The sequence below is a fragment of the Equus caballus genome, chromosome 21 (assembly GCF_041296265.1).
Source record: "Equus caballus isolate H_3958 breed thoroughbred chromosome 21, TB-T2T, whole genome shotgun sequence".
In the NCBI taxonomy this organism is placed as follows: domain Eukaryota; kingdom Metazoa; phylum Chordata; class Mammalia; order Perissodactyla; family Equidae; genus Equus; species Equus caballus.
Window position 1 is genome coordinate 58,026,696 of NC_091704.1, and position 20,102 is coordinate 58,046,797.

A 20,102-nucleotide genomic window follows, 5' to 3' on the forward strand; every position below is an offset into this window, starting at 1 on the left:
GATTTTACATTTCCATACAGCTACCCTCTTTCTCTTTGTTACAGCTAAAGGTCAAAACCTAGATTAGCAAAGGAAATTATAGAGCACTTTAAATAAGACGTGCCTGATCTGCCAAGTCAGAAATGGAAAGGTTCTATTCTCAGCCCGCTGCCCCAGGTCGTCCCTCCAGACTTGGGTGGCCAGTGTCTCACATTACAGGATTTTCTTGCCATTTTGCCACTTTGGTTCCATTTGCCAAAATATTCTTCCAGACTTGTTTCGTCTCCACTTTCCTGCATTTTCCAATTTGAGAGTGTAACAGGTTATTAAATGCCACTCTTCCTGCTTCAACATAATCCCTCTGAAGTGAAACTCAAAACAATAAGCCCCAAGTACACCTAGTACTTGAGGACAGATGCTGGTCTAAACTATTCCTTCAGGATTTTCAGAGGTGTGGAGGAGTCCCAAATTGGTCCTGCCAGCCTAAAAAGATTGAAAGACTGAGACAATTTCTTTAGAGTGAGTTGTCAATGAGCTATATTGACCCACACACCCCCACCCATGGGGAAGCAGAGGTGGTGCTTTCCCTTAACCTCAAGCCAAGGGAAATGACAGAGACTTGTGAAATTTGAAGTCCAGGGAAAAGGCTGGGGGATGCATTGGGTCACTGCATTTTCACACCCAGAGAAGTTTCTTAGAGTCCAAAGGTGGACCTTGCTATGGGACAACCCTTAAAAAGTATCCTCCAGAGATCTCTCCCTGAAAGGGCAAAGGGACACCAAAATGGAGGGGTGGATACTGGAACCTAAGGGCAGAGGAGGAGTCACAGGAAGCCAGTCCCGGAAAGACATCGTCCTCATCAGGTCAGTAGTTGAGAAGATTTAGGGGAAACCATTGCCAAGAAACCCACCAAAGCACCCTATAAGAGAAAAGGGATCAGTTTGGGATTTTTGCTGTGCCAGTGGGCACCAACACCAGACTGCTAGTGCACCAGCCACCTGTGGCTCTTCCTTGTCAAGACCAGTCTTAGAGAGGTCACGAACAGATGCTAACCAGAGCAGGAGGGGAGCAAAGACAAGAGAAGCCAGCACTACCCTCTTGGAAACCTTCAAAGCCTGATTTCAACCTGGCCTAGGGGAGGAGAGAATATTTAATAAGTCTTGAGTTGTATATTCTACCAGACTACACTAGAATTGGGCAATTATCAGACTAGACTGAATGCTTTTGTGCTTAAAGTGGTCAGAGGTAGGGATGGGCCTGAGGGTTTTTTAGTCCCGGAGTTTATCAATTCGGGAATCTTCCTCAATTAAAAAAAAAAACTGTATTTTCAAAATCAAGAACAGGGCCTTGGAGGAGCCCATTCAAATGGAGGGCCCTGAAACAGTCTCCAAGTTCAGGAGAGTGAGGTGGTGTGTTCAAACTCTCTTGTCTATAGGACAGGGATTCTGCCCTAGAAATAAAGTTGCTTTGGAGGAAAACTTTTTACCAAAACCTAATCACCTCATCAAGAGATTATAATATGACCAACTATTATTGGTATGTGTGTGTGTGTGTGTGTGTGTGTGTAATGGGGATAAAATATATTAAATATGTGTGTTATAACTATATATGTATGAATAGATAATTTTAAAATAATTCTCTCTTAAATCAAATACAAATTCATTAGCTTAACTTGTTAAGCTATCTTCATTTGGTGATTAGATATTCCAGATCAAATTCTCATCAGTTATCATGGATGACTGATAATTTTCTCAATCCAGAATGTTTAGCTTGTAAAGACTCTCAAAACTATTTGCCTTTGCTTGCTGTTCTTCATATGAGTTGACGTATGTTTAAGGATCTCCATAACTTCAGAAGCCTCCTAACGCCATCTTTAACTTTCCCAAAGAACCCAAAGTTCTCCTCGCTTCTCCCCTATTCTGTGTAGTAATGGTCTTCCCAGAAAACCTTAAACAAAAGAAAATGTTGAATGTAGAACAATAGGGCCCCTTGATATGGTATCTGGGATCCAGCACAAGCCTTCAGATCCATATTGTGTCCTTCCAGTGGAGGAAAACAATCAGTCAATTCAGCAGTGGAAAAGAGTGAAGTTGTTGATGGGCATTGTGTTATCCAAACAATTGGTGATTATATAGATTTTTCTCAATTTTCAACTCATTGTCCAAGCTGCAGGCAGACACAAAATTATTTTATTGAAATATAATCATCAATCAGTCACTCCAGTTTGCAAATATAAATGATTTTTGAGTTAAAAAAGAATACATATTAATTGTGAAGTATTCCAACCTCCCGACTGCCCGATACTTTACCACTTCTCTTTATGGCTTTCCGTGGCCTAGTCATCACCCTTTCCTTCCCCACTTGATTCTTTTGGGTAAGATTCTTCATTTTCCAGCTTGTAAGGGATAATTTACATTTAGGTGGTGGAGCCGCTGGAGAGGAGGAGAAAAAGGAAATAGAAGAAGCTAAAGCAGCTTCCAGAGTCCTGACCTTGTCATTCCAATGCTCCCAGCCAAGGCCTGTCCAGCTCCTATGCACTAGATCCATCCCTTCATGCCCCTCAAAGTCCTCGCTCCAGCAGTTCTCTCCCTCTCTTCAGAGTCATCATTTCCCCCTCTTTACTCCATCCATTCTGTTAGCCTATGAACATTTCTCTCAGGATTAAATAAATATGAATGAATAAATGAATAGATAGATAGATGATAGATTAGATAGACACATGGAGAAATAGATAAATTGATAGAGAGAGAGAGAAAACAAAAACTCTCTTTTGACTCTCCTTTCCTTAGTAGCTGTTTCTCTTTCTCTTCTTCCCTTTATAGAAAAACTCCTTGCAAAGGGCCTTCTACAACTCACTTTCTTCAATTTTGCCCTTTCTAGTAAACTTTCTCCAGTCATGATTTGTCTCCGTCACTCCACTGAAACTGCTCTTCTCAAGGTCACTTATGGTCTCCATATCGCTCGGCCCAATGAGCATTTTTCACTCCTCGTCAGACTTGACCTATGGGAAGCATTAGCCCAGCTAATCACACCGTTTCCTGGAAACACTTTCATCCCTCGGCCTCCTGATCTGTACCTTCGCCTTCTTTTCTCCCTTTCTCTCTGACTGATCTTTCTTGTCTCCTTTGCATTCCTCTTCCTCACCCCATGTCTAAATGTTGGATGCCCAAAGCTCAGCCTTTGTATCTATTCCCTATGCTATTTGCATTCACTCCCTTAGGGATTTCAGCCAGTTCCATGGCACCTGTATTCTCCCAAATTAATAACTACTGCTCAGACTCAGGCTCCTGCTGCCACATATCACTCTCATTACCATCACCTGGTCCCAGAAACTATTGTCTCTCCTTAATTATTGTAAAAGTCCCCTGATTGAGTTTTTTGCATCCCCTCTTGCCTCCCTTTACTCTGCTACTTCTATTTTCAACTCAGAGCCTGTTAAAACATAAGTTAGTGTCACTCTTTTAATCAGAAATAGCCAATGGGCTCTATCTCATGCAGAATAAAGGGAGAAGTATTTCAATTACATATAAAGTCACAGACATTCTATGACCCCTTCCCTCATGAACCTTCCCCTTCTACTCTCTCCTTTAGCCACAGAGGCCTCCTTTCCCATCCTTGAACAAGCCAGAATTACTCTACACACAGGTGTTTTGATGTTCCGTCAGCCTGGAACGCTCTTCCCTTGTATATTTGCATGACTTGCTTCTTCACTTCTCTGAAATTTTTATTAAAAATCCCCTTCTTAGTGAGAACTTCACTGGCCAACACCCTCTCCAACAGACCTTATAGACTTGTTACCAGTGCTTTTGGTTCTTATCATTTACAACAGTCTGACATGTTACATATTTTACTTATTTTTCTTTTTTGTTGTCTATCCCTCCACTAGAATGAATGGCAAAGGGTCATGAAACTGAAACCGCTTTTCTGTTTTATCCACCAGTGTATCCTCACCATTCATCAGGTTGCTGAACAAGTTGTGGATGTTCAACAAGTATCTGTTGCTATTTATTGGCTTCAGATTGGAATTGGAGATTGGGATGGAGATGGGAGTTTGTTTTGGGATTGGAGAGGGAGGGATGAGAAGAATGATTTCTGAGCAGCCACAGGATATGGGAAATATTGGTAGGGAGAAGAGCAGAGAAGAAGATTTTAAGATGCTAATGCAGTTTACAAATGAGTTCCCCTCTGTCATTTTTAATGACATCAATTTAATTTCTTTTAATTAATTTTTATAACTAGGTTGTGTTTCTGTTAATGTGATCTATGCAGACAGTATACTTCTTAAGATCAGGTTTCCGAATTCAATAAAATCTAGTTTTAAAAGTTTACTTTTGTGTATTAAAAGTAGTTTTTAATCATTAAAAGAAATATAAAACTACCCTTGCTGCTAAGCTTAATTCTTTTTGACCTCTGTGCAACCTTAATTCAGATTTAAAATAGAAGCAAGAAACATCAACTTGTCCTAAAATCAACCATGAAATTTGTGACCTTTGTACCTTAAAAAGTTTGTTTTCTGTGTGTTTCTCAAAAGGGCGGCCTGATTTTATGTATGTTGTCTTTATGTATCTGTCTTCTTTCTACTTTTACCTCTGTCTCCCTTCTTCCATGGTCTGGGTGTTAACCATAATGCCTATGACATAGCACTGATTCCACAGATTGACTTCCCTCCATTTGTAAACTAAAGTTTAGAAGTCATCACGAAAAAACTTAGAATAGCATTTTTTACTATTATTAAGTTGGATTTAAAAGCTTGGCACTGAAACCTCCGAGGTTTGGAATATATAGGAATGTATTAGTTAGCTCAGGAATTTTGGAACCAATGTAAAATTCATTAAAATGGCATTATTCACAAGATGAAAGTGCATGGAAGGATTAAGTTAAAACATAGATTCACCTTTAGGAATAACCCATCATAGGGGAGAAACGTATTTCTCCACAGTCAAAAACTTACTCTAATCTGCAAAAACTAAGTAAATGTTACTTACTGTTATGAGGAACCATCCCCGGGGCTATGTACCGTTTCTCTAGTTTAAAATTTAAGTTCCTTAAATTCATGAAAGTTATAAACCTGAAATTCTAATACCAAAGCAGAAGCAAATCAGCTGATGTTTACAAATAATAACCAACTTAACAGGTTGCAACTCAAAGTAATTTGTTTTTCAGTAAAGAAAGAAGTGGAGATATAGAACATTGCAGATCACTTCTTAATGAATGGCATGATATTACTTCCTCTGTATAACATTATTCCCAACTCAGTCACTGTGCTTTAGAACTACCAAAAAAGAAAAATCCTTCTACTTCCTTCTTTGACTAGGAGTTGTCAGCGTAAACCTTCAGGCTCCTTTGTTCTGCTCTTTTTTTTTATGTTGTATCTCACGTATGGTTTCTAAAACAATAGTAGTTGATTGCCCATAATTTAGAGACAATGTGGCTTGTGCACTCTAAGATCTTAAATCTTGAATTAACCTAGAAAAAAATGAATAGATACTCAACAAAATTCATGTATTCAGGTCATACGTCAAAAACCTCCTTGAAGGAACCAAATAGAATTCAAACCCAATAGGCTAAAATGTGTGCCCACGCCCCCGCACGAATGTTCACCTTGCTTCATCTCAATCTAGAACTAGAAGATTTAAATGATAACAAGTTGGCTCCTAACTTGAATTTAAGAGCTCAAAGTCAATAAAATGGATAATAAATATGAGCAGAGACAATTTTCAGGAAGTAACAAGATGGACCCTAGAAGTGATGGTCTGCAAAGTTAAGCCTGAATGTCCAAGACAGACCTGAGCCAAAATGAACAAGCTTTACCTAAAAAAGTTTGACTTGTGAATCTAACGAAAATGTCAAAACTAGTGAAAGGAGCTTAACTTTCCTACTCTGAATATGAGACAAAGTTTCTGTTAACCAGAAGTGTCAGTTACTCAGAAACCAAGAATCCTCTTTGTGGGAATAAGGTGGCTCTTTGTCTGCACATGCGCACATTCACATAAGTAGTAACTCTGCATGTAGACGTGCTGTTAAACGCTGTAGACTTATTCTGACTTTCATCCAATTGAAAAACTGTCTTCTGTTTTCAGGCAGGGCAATGTAGCTTCCTCTTGCCTGAATCTTGCCTAACTAGACTAGCCCAGTCATGTGCTCCATACTACTTTTTCATTAAAAAGCCCCCATGATGAGTGATGTCAGGGGAAGCTGCTTCTTACCTGAGAAGGAGTTCATTCTCCTTGGACTCAGGAGGAGCTAGTCAGTATCCATTTTTGTCTCTTACATAGCAATTTCATTTTCTGCCACTCAAGTAGGCCATGTTTTCTATCACTTAGTGATTCCGCTTTATATGGAGATGTAACCAGCATCAGCTGAATCTCTCAAAAGTGTGCTGAAAGAACATTTTAGTGTTTGGGGAGACTGCGGAGCCACAGAAAGCCCTAAGTGTGGGATAAACAGGTGTTTACAGTAGTAGGGTGGCTACTGGCAGAAACCTAAGCAGCTTAAGAAAAAATAGAAATATATGGATGCATGGAATTGATGGAACAGATAAAACAACAAAGCTGGAGTAGAACTGGGGTGTGGGTAGGAGTCCATGGGCTTGCACAGCATGGGGTTATACTTGTCCCTTATTTCAGCATCACTCTGTATATTAGCCTCTTTCTCCCTTACTGCAAATTGGCTGCCTGCATGCAGCAAGACCACAGCCCCTGACAGCTCCTGAGTTCAGCTTCTTCCTGTCTACTTTCCAATACAAGTTTAAGTAATGGGCCTGTAATGCCAACCCTGAGTAAGAGAGATTGTTGTATCAATTTTGGCTGGACATGTCATGGACCATTGTTTGCCATCTCACTTCACATTTTGGCGCATGCATGCAATACATTTTATGTGTTTGCCTTTATTTGATGGCTATGCTACTTAATACAAGAACAGGATCTATTCTTATAGATTGAATTTTACTCATGTTTTATGCCCTTTGGCCCTTTCAAGAAATTTGCATAAAATTTCATGGAATCAAATGTTTGATTGTAAGTTGGATGCTTTCAATTTGTTTTCCTTTACATATAGATAAATAAATCACAGCTTATTATTCATCTTTCCATAATATTGTATTTTTTTATTTTTACATAATAGTATATGTATTTATTTATTAATTTTTTTTTTGAGGAAGATTAGCCCTGAGCTAACATTTGCTGCCAATCCTTCTCTTTTTGCTGAGGAAGGCTGACCCTGAGCCAACGTCCATGCCCATCTTCCTCTACTTTATATGTGGGACGCCTACCACAGCATGGCTTGCCAAGCGGTGCCATGTCCACACCCGGGATCCAAACTGGTGAACCCTGGGCCACTGAAGCGGAACGTGTGCACTTAACTGCTATGCCACAGGGCCAACTCCAAGATGTATTTATTTTTTAACTGAAGGGCTTATTTAGAGAATGTGAGATTACAGCATTGTGTAATGTTTCTTTTTCCTAATGTCATTATCAGTCATTAAAGGTAAATTTAATAGCAACTAAATTATGCATAAAATTAGTTTTTTCAGTTTATATTTTCAGTAGTGAAATAGACTGTGTACAATACCCATGACTTGGATATTTTCTCTTTTTTGGTGAATCTCAAGCTAAATTTAATAGGACCTTTTGGAGATGGGTGTTGAACTGACTTAGTTGTATTCTTGAACTTCTGTATTCCAATTAAGGTCTTCCGGTAACCACAGCCACAAGAAAAGTCATATTCATGTGATTTAAGTCAACAAACACTCTGAGGTCACTCTTCATGGCCTTCACCACTCCCAATTTCCTACTCTCTCCTCCCTGGTCTGACTTTGCAGAAAACCATCAAGAAGTCTACAAATCATTATATGCCCACCTCTATAATTTTAATTTCTAGGGAAAAAAATAGTGCAGATTTATTACTGTTCTTAAGGGACTCATTTTTTATTAGTTTCTCTACTAATTTTTCTTAAATAAGAAATTAGACAAGGGTAGAAAGAAAATGGACTAAAAGATCCAGGTTCTGTTTGGCATTAAGATTCTAAGAGATTCATTCATGTTGTATATACTTTTATAAGAAGATAATTCAATCAATTTCACAGATATTTCAATTGTGGTCTGAGAATTGAATATTGAACTCTTAAAAGGGTCAAGAAGCACTTGCAGACCACAAATGGAGTGGGCATCTGATCAGTGATCCTCGCTCTAGAGAGATGCATGGTTTCACTGCTGCAGAAAAAAGAAACCTGCTTGCCAAATGCAGGTGAAGATTGAAGAATAGGCATCTTTTTTGAATGCATAGAATGTGTTTTCTCCTCAAATTCTATCTACCTTCCTCACACATAGATGCCTCTCCGTGATTCCCATGGGAACACAGATACACTTCACGAGAAGTAATTGAAATAAATCAACATTGATTTTTAAAAAGGATTTTGTAAAAGGTAACTCTCACTTTTTTTCTGAAGATACTGACGAGCAAGAGCTGCTGGTCAATCAACCTTACTTGGCTGGTTCTCTCCACTTCCTCTGAGTTGAGTCAAGCCAACCCACATGAACTAGGCCCCTTTTGTGTGCCTAGAACTGGGAGAAATAACAGGAGGAGCCCCACTTTCAGGAAGAGAATCTGCAAGCTAAAAACAAAACCTTCATATGGCCGAAAGATCATTCTTATGAATTCATTATTCTATAATAAGGAGAATACACTTTAACATTATTCTGAAATACAAAAATTATTTCTCAGACTTGTTGTTAAATTCTATTTTAATAAAACATTATTCTGAAAGATAAAAATTCTGCCGAAAAAATTGTTATGAAGTCAATTCATGAAAGTTCTTGAGAAATAATGACGACAACAGTGGCAACAGTGACTTAGAAGAAGATACAGTCCATTCCTGTTTTGAATACTTGTTTGAAATGCAAATTTTGTTCCACCACAATGATATGTTAGGGAAGAATTTGAATTTCGCAGTTGCTTATGGGTTCATCTGCGAGAAACACCAGGTGAATGCAGAAAATACAACTCAACTAAACTGAGCCGAGTAGGAATATACAAACATACAAACACTGGGCATCTACCAGCTACCTGAGTTCACTCATGTGCTAGGGACCACATGTGGTGTTACAACCTTCTGATGACTCCAAAATAACTGACCTTCCACCACTTCACAATGACTCACAAACTGTACCAATTTTACAAGCAAATTCAGGTTAAAATGCCATGTTTATTATAGTATTAAAATTTTTCTTAACCCTTTAACATGTAAAAGATTGTGCTACCTGTTTTATTAGGTTTCTGTCTTTTCCTGTGTCAGTGACAAAGTTTTTGAGTATTATACCCCTAATCCCCATTTTCTCCAAAAACCCTGTCTTTAATAGTGTGATTTTTTCATCACAGAGTGATTTTTAAGAATACATATACCATGTTATAGTAGATCTGACTGTACCTATACTTTTCAAATTTAAGGAAAGTTTATCAAAATAAACAACATCAAACAATCCAACAGCATACTAGAGTGCTGTGTAACATAAGGAAGTCCACTCCTGAAGCACATGGATGACCACTCGTTTATTTAGCTGAGAGATCTTGTTCTAAAATGAATATATTCAAACTAGATCCACAGCTTGAGCCCAGACACATATTACAGGAGGACTCTAACATACCATAAATGTCATTGTGTTGTCCCTTATCAAGGTAATTCCACCACCATCTCTTACTTTTCTAACAGACCTCCTTGAGAAACAAGATGTACTATAAATATGAACATAGGAGCAGAAAGATGGACTGGAGAAAACAAAGGGCTTAAAATCACTTTAATGCCACTAAAATGGAATTAAATGATTTGATTCACATTTGCTTAATAATCAGAACAGAACTATTTTCAAATATCTCATTCTCGTATAGTTGCAAAATTCAGTTCCTGAAGTCACATAGTATGCAACATAGCACTGTCAAAGGGCTTATGCACCGGTGCAGCTTATATCATTGTAATTTTTTTCTTCTCTGTCTTGGATAGAAGACAAAACCTTGTCAATAAACAACTATTTTATTTCTTCTCTGGCTAAGAGTTTAATAATGCCTTGGTTTTAATTTACAAGGCAGTCGTTAAATGTTATTGTAGGACAAAGGTTGAATTTGTTAACAAAATCTATCAGAAACCCGTGACACACCTCCTATTAAGAGTTTTTATTTTTGCTTTTGTTTTGGGGGAGGGTATAGCATTTGCAAAATAAGTTAATTTTTGTCCTAATGCTGTCAGAATATGACACTAAAAATGGAAAAGAAAAATATGAGCATGGCTGCTAATTAAGATTTTAGTTAAACCTTTATAATAAAAAGGTTTCCATGCTCCAGTTTTCTTCCTTTCTAGTAGAAAGAAGGATAAACTAAACAATAAGAAGCAAAGTGAAAATTTCACCTTCTCTGCTGGTTTCATTAATCAGGATAGGACTGGGTTTTCCAGAAAGAATTAACAAACCTGTTCCCTCTGCCTGGCCTTTTCTCCAAGCCTTAGGCACCCATGTCTTTAGTTTGTGCTAGGTCTAGCTTACACCACCTTGTGCTGACCAGAGCAGACCCATCACTCATCTGCATTCATGCTTGTCCACTGCCCTGGATTTAAGCACTAACGTGTATTGAGGTAAGCTCTTTGCACCAGTAGGTGAGCACCGCACAACCATCTCAACTAAATCAACACAAGTGATCTTCTTCCTAAATTTTTCCACTCCAAAGTCAGGGTGGTTTCTTCTGTGACTAGAAACCTCTCCTCATTTGCAATTTCCTTCTTGGAGATCTTGTCACTACTAACCAAACTCTTCAATAATGCCACCACACCCCGACCACAATGCAATGACTGGGATTTGTCTCCTTATTTTCCACAAGCTATAATCAAGTATTCATTGATGAAGGTGGAAAAGAAGAAAATAGGATTATTTCTAAAAAGTCATCACATTTTACCAGGTCACATTAAGGGCCTAAACCTAAAGAATCTGATTGAGATCTGATGGAGTTCATTAACAAGTTTAAAGAAAGAATATGTTGCTCCAAAGTGGGCTAGGTGAGTTATGGAAGCCGTAAAAGGAGAGTCAGAAAGTACATGTGAGCATCAAACATTTTGAATAAGCAATGGCCCTAGCCAGCAGACACAGAATACTGTAGTCCATTGTCAGTACTATAGTCTTACTGTGGTGGTGGAGACAACAGGCTAATTTAGCTTATTGCTGAGAAACATTGCAGTTCATCAAACTAATGCTCTATGTTCTGATGCCTCACCGGCCAGTATTCTCATTGGAATTTGGCTCCCCTCACAGCCAAGCTAAAGGGAGAGACATATTGGTGCTGAGGTCTTGGGTTCTCTGGTTCCCATGACGGTTACAGTCATCACTACAAATGGGTAAATCTGCCTTCTACATCCATATATCAGCCTCGAGCTCAGTTAATACAAACTGAGCCATGGAGATCGATGATTCTCAATTGCCTGACAAAATCAAGTTTCCAAGTCTGTAAGTACAAGCACCTTAATAACTCTCTAATTTAATGCCTCCCTGACAGGTATCTAGGCGGAAAGAACTGCAGACAAAAAGTTGTTCAAATGAGTGAGTCATTTTTATTGAGATTTCTAAATTCCCAATCAGCTCATTTGTTGGGTCCATAGTCTACTGACACGCCTGACTTCCTACAGGAAAAGCCTTTTGAATTTTCTGCTGTGTAGACACCTACTCATTATCACTACCACCATCACCATGTTTGACTTCTCAATTACCAACATCTTCTGAAATCAAATATTAACTTTCCACATTCTTTGGTATAAGAAAAATTTATTCCTACTTGAGAGTTTCCCCTCCAACAGAGTCAGTTCTCACTTTCTCACCTGATTCCAACTCCTCCTCTCTTCTAACACAACTCGATGCAGGATAGCCATACAGAAATGAACATCTTTAAGACAAAATTCTCCAAGGTCTGCTGCCTACCTACCTGAAGCCCATTCTAGGCATGAAAATATTGACTCTACTAATCATAGTTTGTACCCCATCAGGTGTCTTTACAAACAATATCCACAGAACATCAGGAATGTGGCAAATAATTTAGATGGGAAGATTGAACCCATACCCTATCATGAAAACAGTATTGAACTCATTAGGCATAATAATTGTGGTAATGGAATATAATGCCTACATATATCAGACTCAAGTTTCTACCAAGGAATTGGTGATTATTCTTGGCTTGTTATCAGGGGTAACAGAAATGTTCTGGAACAGCCTGTATGTTTTCAGTGTGTCCTTTATTACACTTGTCTTGTAACTCCTATATTGGAATATTGGCCATTTGCTTCAGGAAGCTTAGTTAAAAGTCTTAGACTTACTAATGTACCTGATCAAAATACCACTTTTTAGAAGAGAATATTGACCAACATACTTTTATGGAAGACTTTGCCTCTCTCAAACATAATCACCCACTGTTAGTTATAGCTTTGTCAAACTGTCTCTAAAACCCAAATATTTTCTGCTCCTTTTTTCATTTTCTTTGACATTAAGGTTTCTAGCCCAATAAAGTTTCCCCTTTGGGATCAGCATCCTTTCTGCTATATAGACACAGTACTGGGCTGGATGTAATGGTAAAAAGACAAGCCCTGGCCTCAGTAAGCTTCCAGTATGTAGGGACATCAGATATAGTCATATAAAACAATTCTTTCTAGAAAGAGGAAATAAGCCAATGCCAAGTGATTAGTAACAAATAAAATACACCTATAGCAGAAGAGATCATTTTAAGTCAGAATGGCCCTTGAGATTTCTTAGAGAAAGGAAAGTTTGATTTGGACCTCAAAGGATGTATAGGTTTTAGACAACCAAAGGACAGAGAGAAAGGAAGAGCTAGGGGATGGGGTAGGTTGAAGAGGGTGGAAGGGAAATGGTATATGCCAGACATGTTTGGGGAATGGTAAATAACTGGAAGAATCCATTTGTTGGTAGTCCCCTCATGAAGTCACTGATTTTGCAACATACCAACCCTCACACAGACTCAGAATTTTCATGCATTCCCAGAACAATTCCATTCTTACCAAATGCATTACTGAGCAAGGTCAAGTTAGCAGAAGATTTTGTAAGGAAGATGGAGGAGTATTTTCCATGACACAATAACCAACCCACAAATAGAGACCTCCACTCAAATGGTTTCCTCTCTGGGAAATCTTGCTGCCAAAGAAGCCAAGAGTCTTTCTTCCCAAGATTGTACCCACTGGGGCTCTATCCCATAACATCTCCTCCCTCTCTCCTTCCTTTGTTATATAGAAGAGCTTCCCTCTTTCTATTGCTGAATGTCTTCCTGAGCATCACTTCTCCTTTTGGGGGTCTCATCAAGACTTCTTTTTCAAACAGTCTGCCATTCTACTTCCAGCTGCTAAGAAGTGGATATTTTCCTGTATATTACCCCATTAGATAAGTGGGGAAAGAATTCACTTACGGGGTTCATGAGAAGTAAGGATGGAAAGTCAGGTTTCGGCCAAAAGATGGAGGGATCTTGGAGTTTAAACACTACCAGGGACCATTTAGAAATGTATAAGCAGAGTGACATAACAAAAAGGGTATTATATGAGAATTAATCCAAAGGCAATTGTTGCCTTCATGGCCATGTGGTATGTGCAGTCAGACACACAGGGCCCTGGACTCAGAAGAGGCATACACATGGTTTAATGCTCTGCTCTTGCCATCTTGAAATTCTTAATACTTTTCAAACAAGAGCCTTGCATTTTCATTTTGCATCGGGTCCCTTAAATTAGGTAGCTGGTCCTACCAGGGACAGGCTGGTGCTCAGCCTCTAGCAAAACACCTGGTGCATATGGGTTAAATATTTGTTAAGTAAAAGAATAAGGTTTTTCAAAAAAAATAAATTGTGCAGAGGAAATTGAAAATGAAAGCTATCAGAATCCAGAAGCCTTTTGCAGATGTCACAGTACAAGATGATGGTGATTGTACTTGATCCAGGGGAGGCCGTGTGGAGTAGTGGTCAAAAGCATAGAACTGAGAGTCAGAAGACACGGACTTTAGAACCAAATTTCCCATTACATCAAAGTCAACTTTCTGAGGTTTGCTTTCCTCACAGGTAGCTAAGATGACATCCAGCCTCACTGGGGACTTTTCTAATAATATTTGAAGATATTCTCAAAAAAGAGAGAGAGAAGAAAAAGATAACTGTGGGAAATAGTGCATATATGGTCATTTGAAATATATTGAAATATATCAAATGAGATATAGTCATTTGAAAATATATGGAATTTGAGAAATAAGGAAATGAGGCCCTTAGAAGGAGAGAAAGAAAATGAACTTGCCACAAGAAAATAAATAAAGCTAGGGGACCAGATCAAACCCTACCTGATGAGCAGTTGACCCAACCCAAGAAAAGTGTCCCGCAGAAAAGAAGCACTTGATAAACTGTTTCTTGACTCAAATTTTTCTTTCTTCAAACATTTAACAAAAACTATAGCTACAGTTTCTGGTCACTGTTAACCACACAATTTCTTCCTTCATTTATAAGTCCAAAGGAATCTATTATTCATAGTTTTGGCTTATTTACATTCAACTCCCCAAAATGTGATTTGTGAAGAGATATTTAATTAATTATTATTATTAATTGTTAGAACTCATGGTACAGTGTGATGGCAAACTTACAAATACTACAGACCTATAGCCTAAATAGCATCAGGCCTTTCCATTTCAAAATGGCCCTGGAGTTGGCAAAGGGTCTATTTCTCCCTTGAGTCTTTATTAATGTCCAAAATGCTTTGCATGGGATAATAAATATTAATATCTGTTTGGCAAACATTTATAGTAGAGTAGATATTGAATTTGGTCTGTGGGGTTGGAGCCATGAGCCCTATTAAAGCATGCTGAGTATTGACTTTTATGCCTCCTGCTCTGATTTTGTTAGTCACTCCAGACGAAGCTTTCTGGCCATGTTAAATGCTCTGCTGAAAGCAGAAACTCAAATGTAAACATATGGTTTCTAGCCTGGCTGCTTCATCAAATCCTGATATCCCCATATTTTGTTGGCCTCAAAATATACATTCACAACTACCAATATATTGTCGACATTACTGATCTTGTTAGTATGTTTCACAACTATTTCAGAGACCACCACCAAGTTTTAGTTCAAACATTTTATTCTACCACTAGTGTAATTTATTAAAATAAAACTTATTTGTTTCATATAATCTTACATCAAACCTCAAAAGTACAAAAGCCCCCAAAGTCTATTAAGCCCTCAATTAGGAAACGTCCCAAGCAGCCAATTACTATTTTTTCTTCTTGACAGTAAAATGCCATTTCCAATTTAAAAAAAAAACAAAACTCTATGTTTATTCCAGACCTTCACTCCAGTATTAAATATCAGGCCATCTGTGTACTATATTATTTTTTGTATATTTCTAATGAGCATTACTGCTTGACTCACCTATTTATGCCCATTTCTGTTCATTCCGTTATTAATTTGATTTTAAAATATTCTCTATTTTGGTACCGTTTCAAAATGTCCTAATTAATTCTATCTACTTCTACATTTTCATCATTAAAATGAAGCTAGATGTGAGGTTCAAGATCAGGATTAGAGAATGTAACTTGGCAGATAATTTTCCCCAAATTGTAATTTTCTTTGTCTACCAATGCAAAGGAGACACTGATCCTTCTTCAGCATCTTCCTCCCCTTTTTGCTGGCCACACATCTTTAACACTTCTAAAGGAAAGTCATATATTACCTTGGTTTTCTTGACAACATTACCTTTTGTAACAATGTTATCTCAGAAATGAAACCTGGTTTGGCAGATCCATCACTTCTTTTAAATAACTAGGAAAGCATTTAGAGGCTGAGAATAGGTGCGCAAGTCAACAAACTCAGTGAGTTCAGAGGGGCCAGGAGGCTTTCTAACTTCTACTTCTGTCACTGTCTAATCACAAATGTTTGCAATTAAGTTAATAATGGGAGAAGCCTTTATTCGACATTTAGGTAAGAATTTACATTCAACTATGTTGGAAGGGATATCACAGTGCATAAAACTCACAGTAAAGAGATTACTAGATACTTTCATATATGCATGGTGCCAGGTTCCATCACTGCAGCATAAGAGGAAATGCACCACCTCATAGGGGGCTAAATGCTGCTTTTAGTAGCAATTACAGAAATAATGAACTCCTCAAAACTCACCACTTTTGCTAAAGTCAGCCCTTGGAATGAATGCAAAATTCAGCTTGTGCCAACATAAATGAACATAGTATTATATCATATGCCAATGTAATACCCTACTCTGAAGCTGGTTGCTCACACACAAGCTGCATCAGCTTGACTCTGCGCTAGGAACAACCTGCTTCATCATGGAAATAGCCAGATTTATCAAGCTCATCATAGGCAACAATTGAAAAGAATATTCTACATGCTTAATACCGTGTCCTTACGCCCAACAGTATGATTCAGTGTTCTATGCACCGCTGTAAGTGTGAAGCCATTAAACAATAAAACCTTAGTGAGGCAGAAAACAGATGGCCTTTAATCTCAGCTCCGAGAGCCAATGGGATGCTTGATCTCCAGAGTAGGGGATGCACCCCAGAATGCACAAAGCAATTTATGGAACTTGAAGAGAAAAAGACGAGAACATCTATTTTAATTTTTATCTTGACCTTTTAAAATTCTGATACCTGTGTGTTTGTAAAGCAGGTGGTAATGCATGTATATAATTTACAATTATATATATAATAACTATATGTATATATACACATACATATATGTGTAAGATTATAAATATTTATAATGGTAAGGTTTTGGGGCACATGCCTAATAGGACAAGAGTTCCATACAAGGATAGAACAGAACATTTATACATATTTGAGAGAAGCATTCTGCACTAATTGTTTGTTCAGAGCAATTCTCAGGGGGGAGAATATTTCACATTAGAGAAGAATAACACTCCCAGCTTTCCACAGGACTTTGAATGGGCAAATAAAAACAAAAATGGAACAGGACAAAAACAATTAGTGGACAACTTTCTCAACAAGGAAAGGATACTGAAACTGGGTGGAGGAGAAAAGTCATTGTAACCAGACAAGAACATGCTGCTATCAACATCATAATAATACCAGGAATCTACCAGACTACTGTGGGACACAGATATAGCCAACGAATACTAGCAGATGATTCAAACAAGCAAAACAAAAGGAAAAAAAGAACGTATGTCAAAATCAATACAAAACTCCTATCTTAGCCATTCTTTGCAGGGGTACTTAATGCTAAGCTAATAATTCTGCTGTAAGAATACTTTGCCATAGTTCCTCCTCAACACTGCTTATGGGGGCTGTGTTGGTGGTGTTAGATCCATCATATGTGCCTCATTTTCTAGTAAATATCAGTTCTGATCAAAAGATTTGAACAGATTTAGAAGAAATTTCAAGTGAAATTAAAAGATATTTGAAGCAATTGGCTCCAAGTGATATTTGAAGTTACATTCTTGTATAGGCAAAGTAAGTGGCATCTTTTAGTGAATAATTTCTGAAGAAGGTTCATTAATATGTGATTGAATCACATCTTGGAGAACAGCCACATAACTTAGTGAAATAGGATTTTAAAAATGTATTTTGCTCCATTATGTCATTCTATACTCTGTTATGCTAAGCGAGTGTATGTATTATTTATTTTTGTCATATTTAGGCCACATAGAAGTATCAATCATAGTCATGTCAATTCATCATTTCTTCATTATTTAAACCAGGGGTATACAAATACTGAATCACTATGTCATACATCTAAAACTAATATAATGCTATATGTCAATTATACCTCAATAAAAGATAAATAAATAAAAATAGAGGTTGTCAAACCATAACCCGTGGGTCAAATCTGGTCTGCAACCTGTTTTTGTATGGCCTGCAAGTTAAGAACATTTTCAATAGTTGAAAAAAAATTAAAAGGAGAATATGCCATGATACATCAAAATTATGTGAAATTCAAATTTCAGTGTCCATAAATAAAGTGTTATTGAAACACAGCCATACCCGTCCCTTTACAGATTGTCCACGGATGCTTTCACACCACAACAGCATAGTTCAATAGCTATAACACAAATTTGTGGCTCCCAAAGCAGAAAATACTTACTCTCTGGCCCTTTACAGAAAAAGTCTGCTGAGCCCTCATTTAGGCGGACCAAAATCTGGGATCATCATTTCTCATCTTTTATTTAAAGTCAGGACACACTTGCCTTTTTAAAGTCTACTTGATTCTTTTACTACTTTTTCAAAGGAGGTAAATTCTGAATGGTTTTACTGTGATTAGGCAGGAAAAGAAAGGCAGATTTTTCTTATGTATCTAGAACTATTCTAATTGCCCACATGGGTCATTTGTTCTAATGCCCGCCTTTACTTAATTAATTTTAGTGGGTAATTAAGGTTGCTAATTCATTTCACAACTGTACCACCCTCTGCAGCTGCGTGTCTGAACAGATACCGCCTCAGTTGCACCTGAGCCAGACCTGGTGATTTACGTCTTATCAAAATGAGCTTAAGGACGTGTTAAAATGGAATTAGATCAGCGGAGGAGATACTTTGTTCCCCTCTAAATGCTGGCACTTCTCTCCTTTCTTGAATAGTATCCACATAATAGCTTTCTCCATGGCAGACCTACATTGAGAGCACTTTCAGAAATGCTACTAGGATGAAATTATTCCAGAAACATAGCTCTTCACAATAAACATGATGTAATGGGACAGCTGACTATTACAGAGCATCTTCATCTCTTTAAAAAATATCACAAGGGACATAAAATGACAACAAGACAAATGAGATGTGATGGGACAAGTCCTTAGAACAGGCTTGGAATTTGTGCCCTTTTCTCTTTCTTATGATTATCTTTCCCCTTCGATTTTTCTCGTCCTACAATGTCGTCCTCCCTTCTTTCCTGGCCAAGCACGTCTTCAGGTTTGAGCTCACATCGCTGCCATAATGATGTCTCTTCTCTGTTATTCCAAAGTACTTTGCTTATGTCCTTATTAAGACATTTTCACATGATGTTACAGCTACTTTTGTTTTGTTTTGTTTTTAACCTATCTGTATCTTTAGTTGGATGACTAGCTTGCTAGAGGAAGAATTCATGTTCTTGGCATCTTTGGCTCTCAGCAGCAGCCTAGTGTCGAGCTCATACTAAGTGCTCAGTAAAAAATAGTTCAAGTGATTTAACTTTTTTCTGTTCTACAATTTAAATATTTCTTTCAGTAGTCATTTCTCATTATCACTCCCACTAGTGACATATTGATTGTGCCTCTAATCAAAACAAACATTCAGGCATAAAATTAAAAAACTGGTCTATTTCAATGAAGTAATTTATCACTAAAAAATTAAAATGTTACTTGTAGCATCACAGCGACTAATTTTGGGAGGGGAAACCAGAACGCTGGCGTGTTCATGTTTTCTCTCTCTCTCTCTCTCTCTCTTTCCCAGGAGGTACGTGGGCAGGAAAGAGAGCGAGCCATGCACAGCCGTTTGACTGTCGACCGTCCGCGCTTCCTCCTCACACCACAGGCTCTCTTTAGGCACTACTTTTCTCCCACGTGCTTTGCAGTTCTAAGGAGAGGCTGTGCCCACCCACTGCAGAGGCAAGAGTTGGGCTGTCTGCCCCCAGCCCCGTGCAGCCCTGGGGAGCCGAGTACACCCCTCCCCGGGCCCTTGACTCTCCAGGGAGGAGAACACGCCACAGGCATCGAATGGAAGCTATGGGCCACCGCGACAGCGTCCACTCTGCTCCTGCTGGGTGACTCCCGCTGCAGCTCCTGATCCCAGACTTGCGCCTTTTCTTGATGTCTGACCATTTTCCAGACCCAGACCTTCAGCCTTGCTGTGATTGTCTAACAGTGTTTATCAAAAAACTTCCTTTTTGTCTAAGATGAGAAATGCTGCTTTCTCTGGCTTACAAAAACCCTGACTAATAAAGGTAGTATCAGACAAGGATATTCAAGAGCTCAAATTTAGCTGTCTGGAAAAAGTGCCAATGTATTTAGTGAATAACAATAATTATTATTGTGTGATTATATTATAATTATATATAAGTATATTATATACATTATTATATATGTATACACATGTATACATATATACATCTGTATATATAAAGTGTTTTGA

General features: G+C 38.1%; 1 long non-coding RNA gene across 1 annotated transcript in view; it reads right to left on the reverse strand.

Annotated features, from left to right (window-relative positions):
* LOC102150284 (uncharacterized) overlaps positions 1-20,102 on the reverse strand; it is a 136,799-nt gene that overhangs the window by 14,073 nt on the left and 102,624 nt on the right. The window lies entirely within an intron of this gene.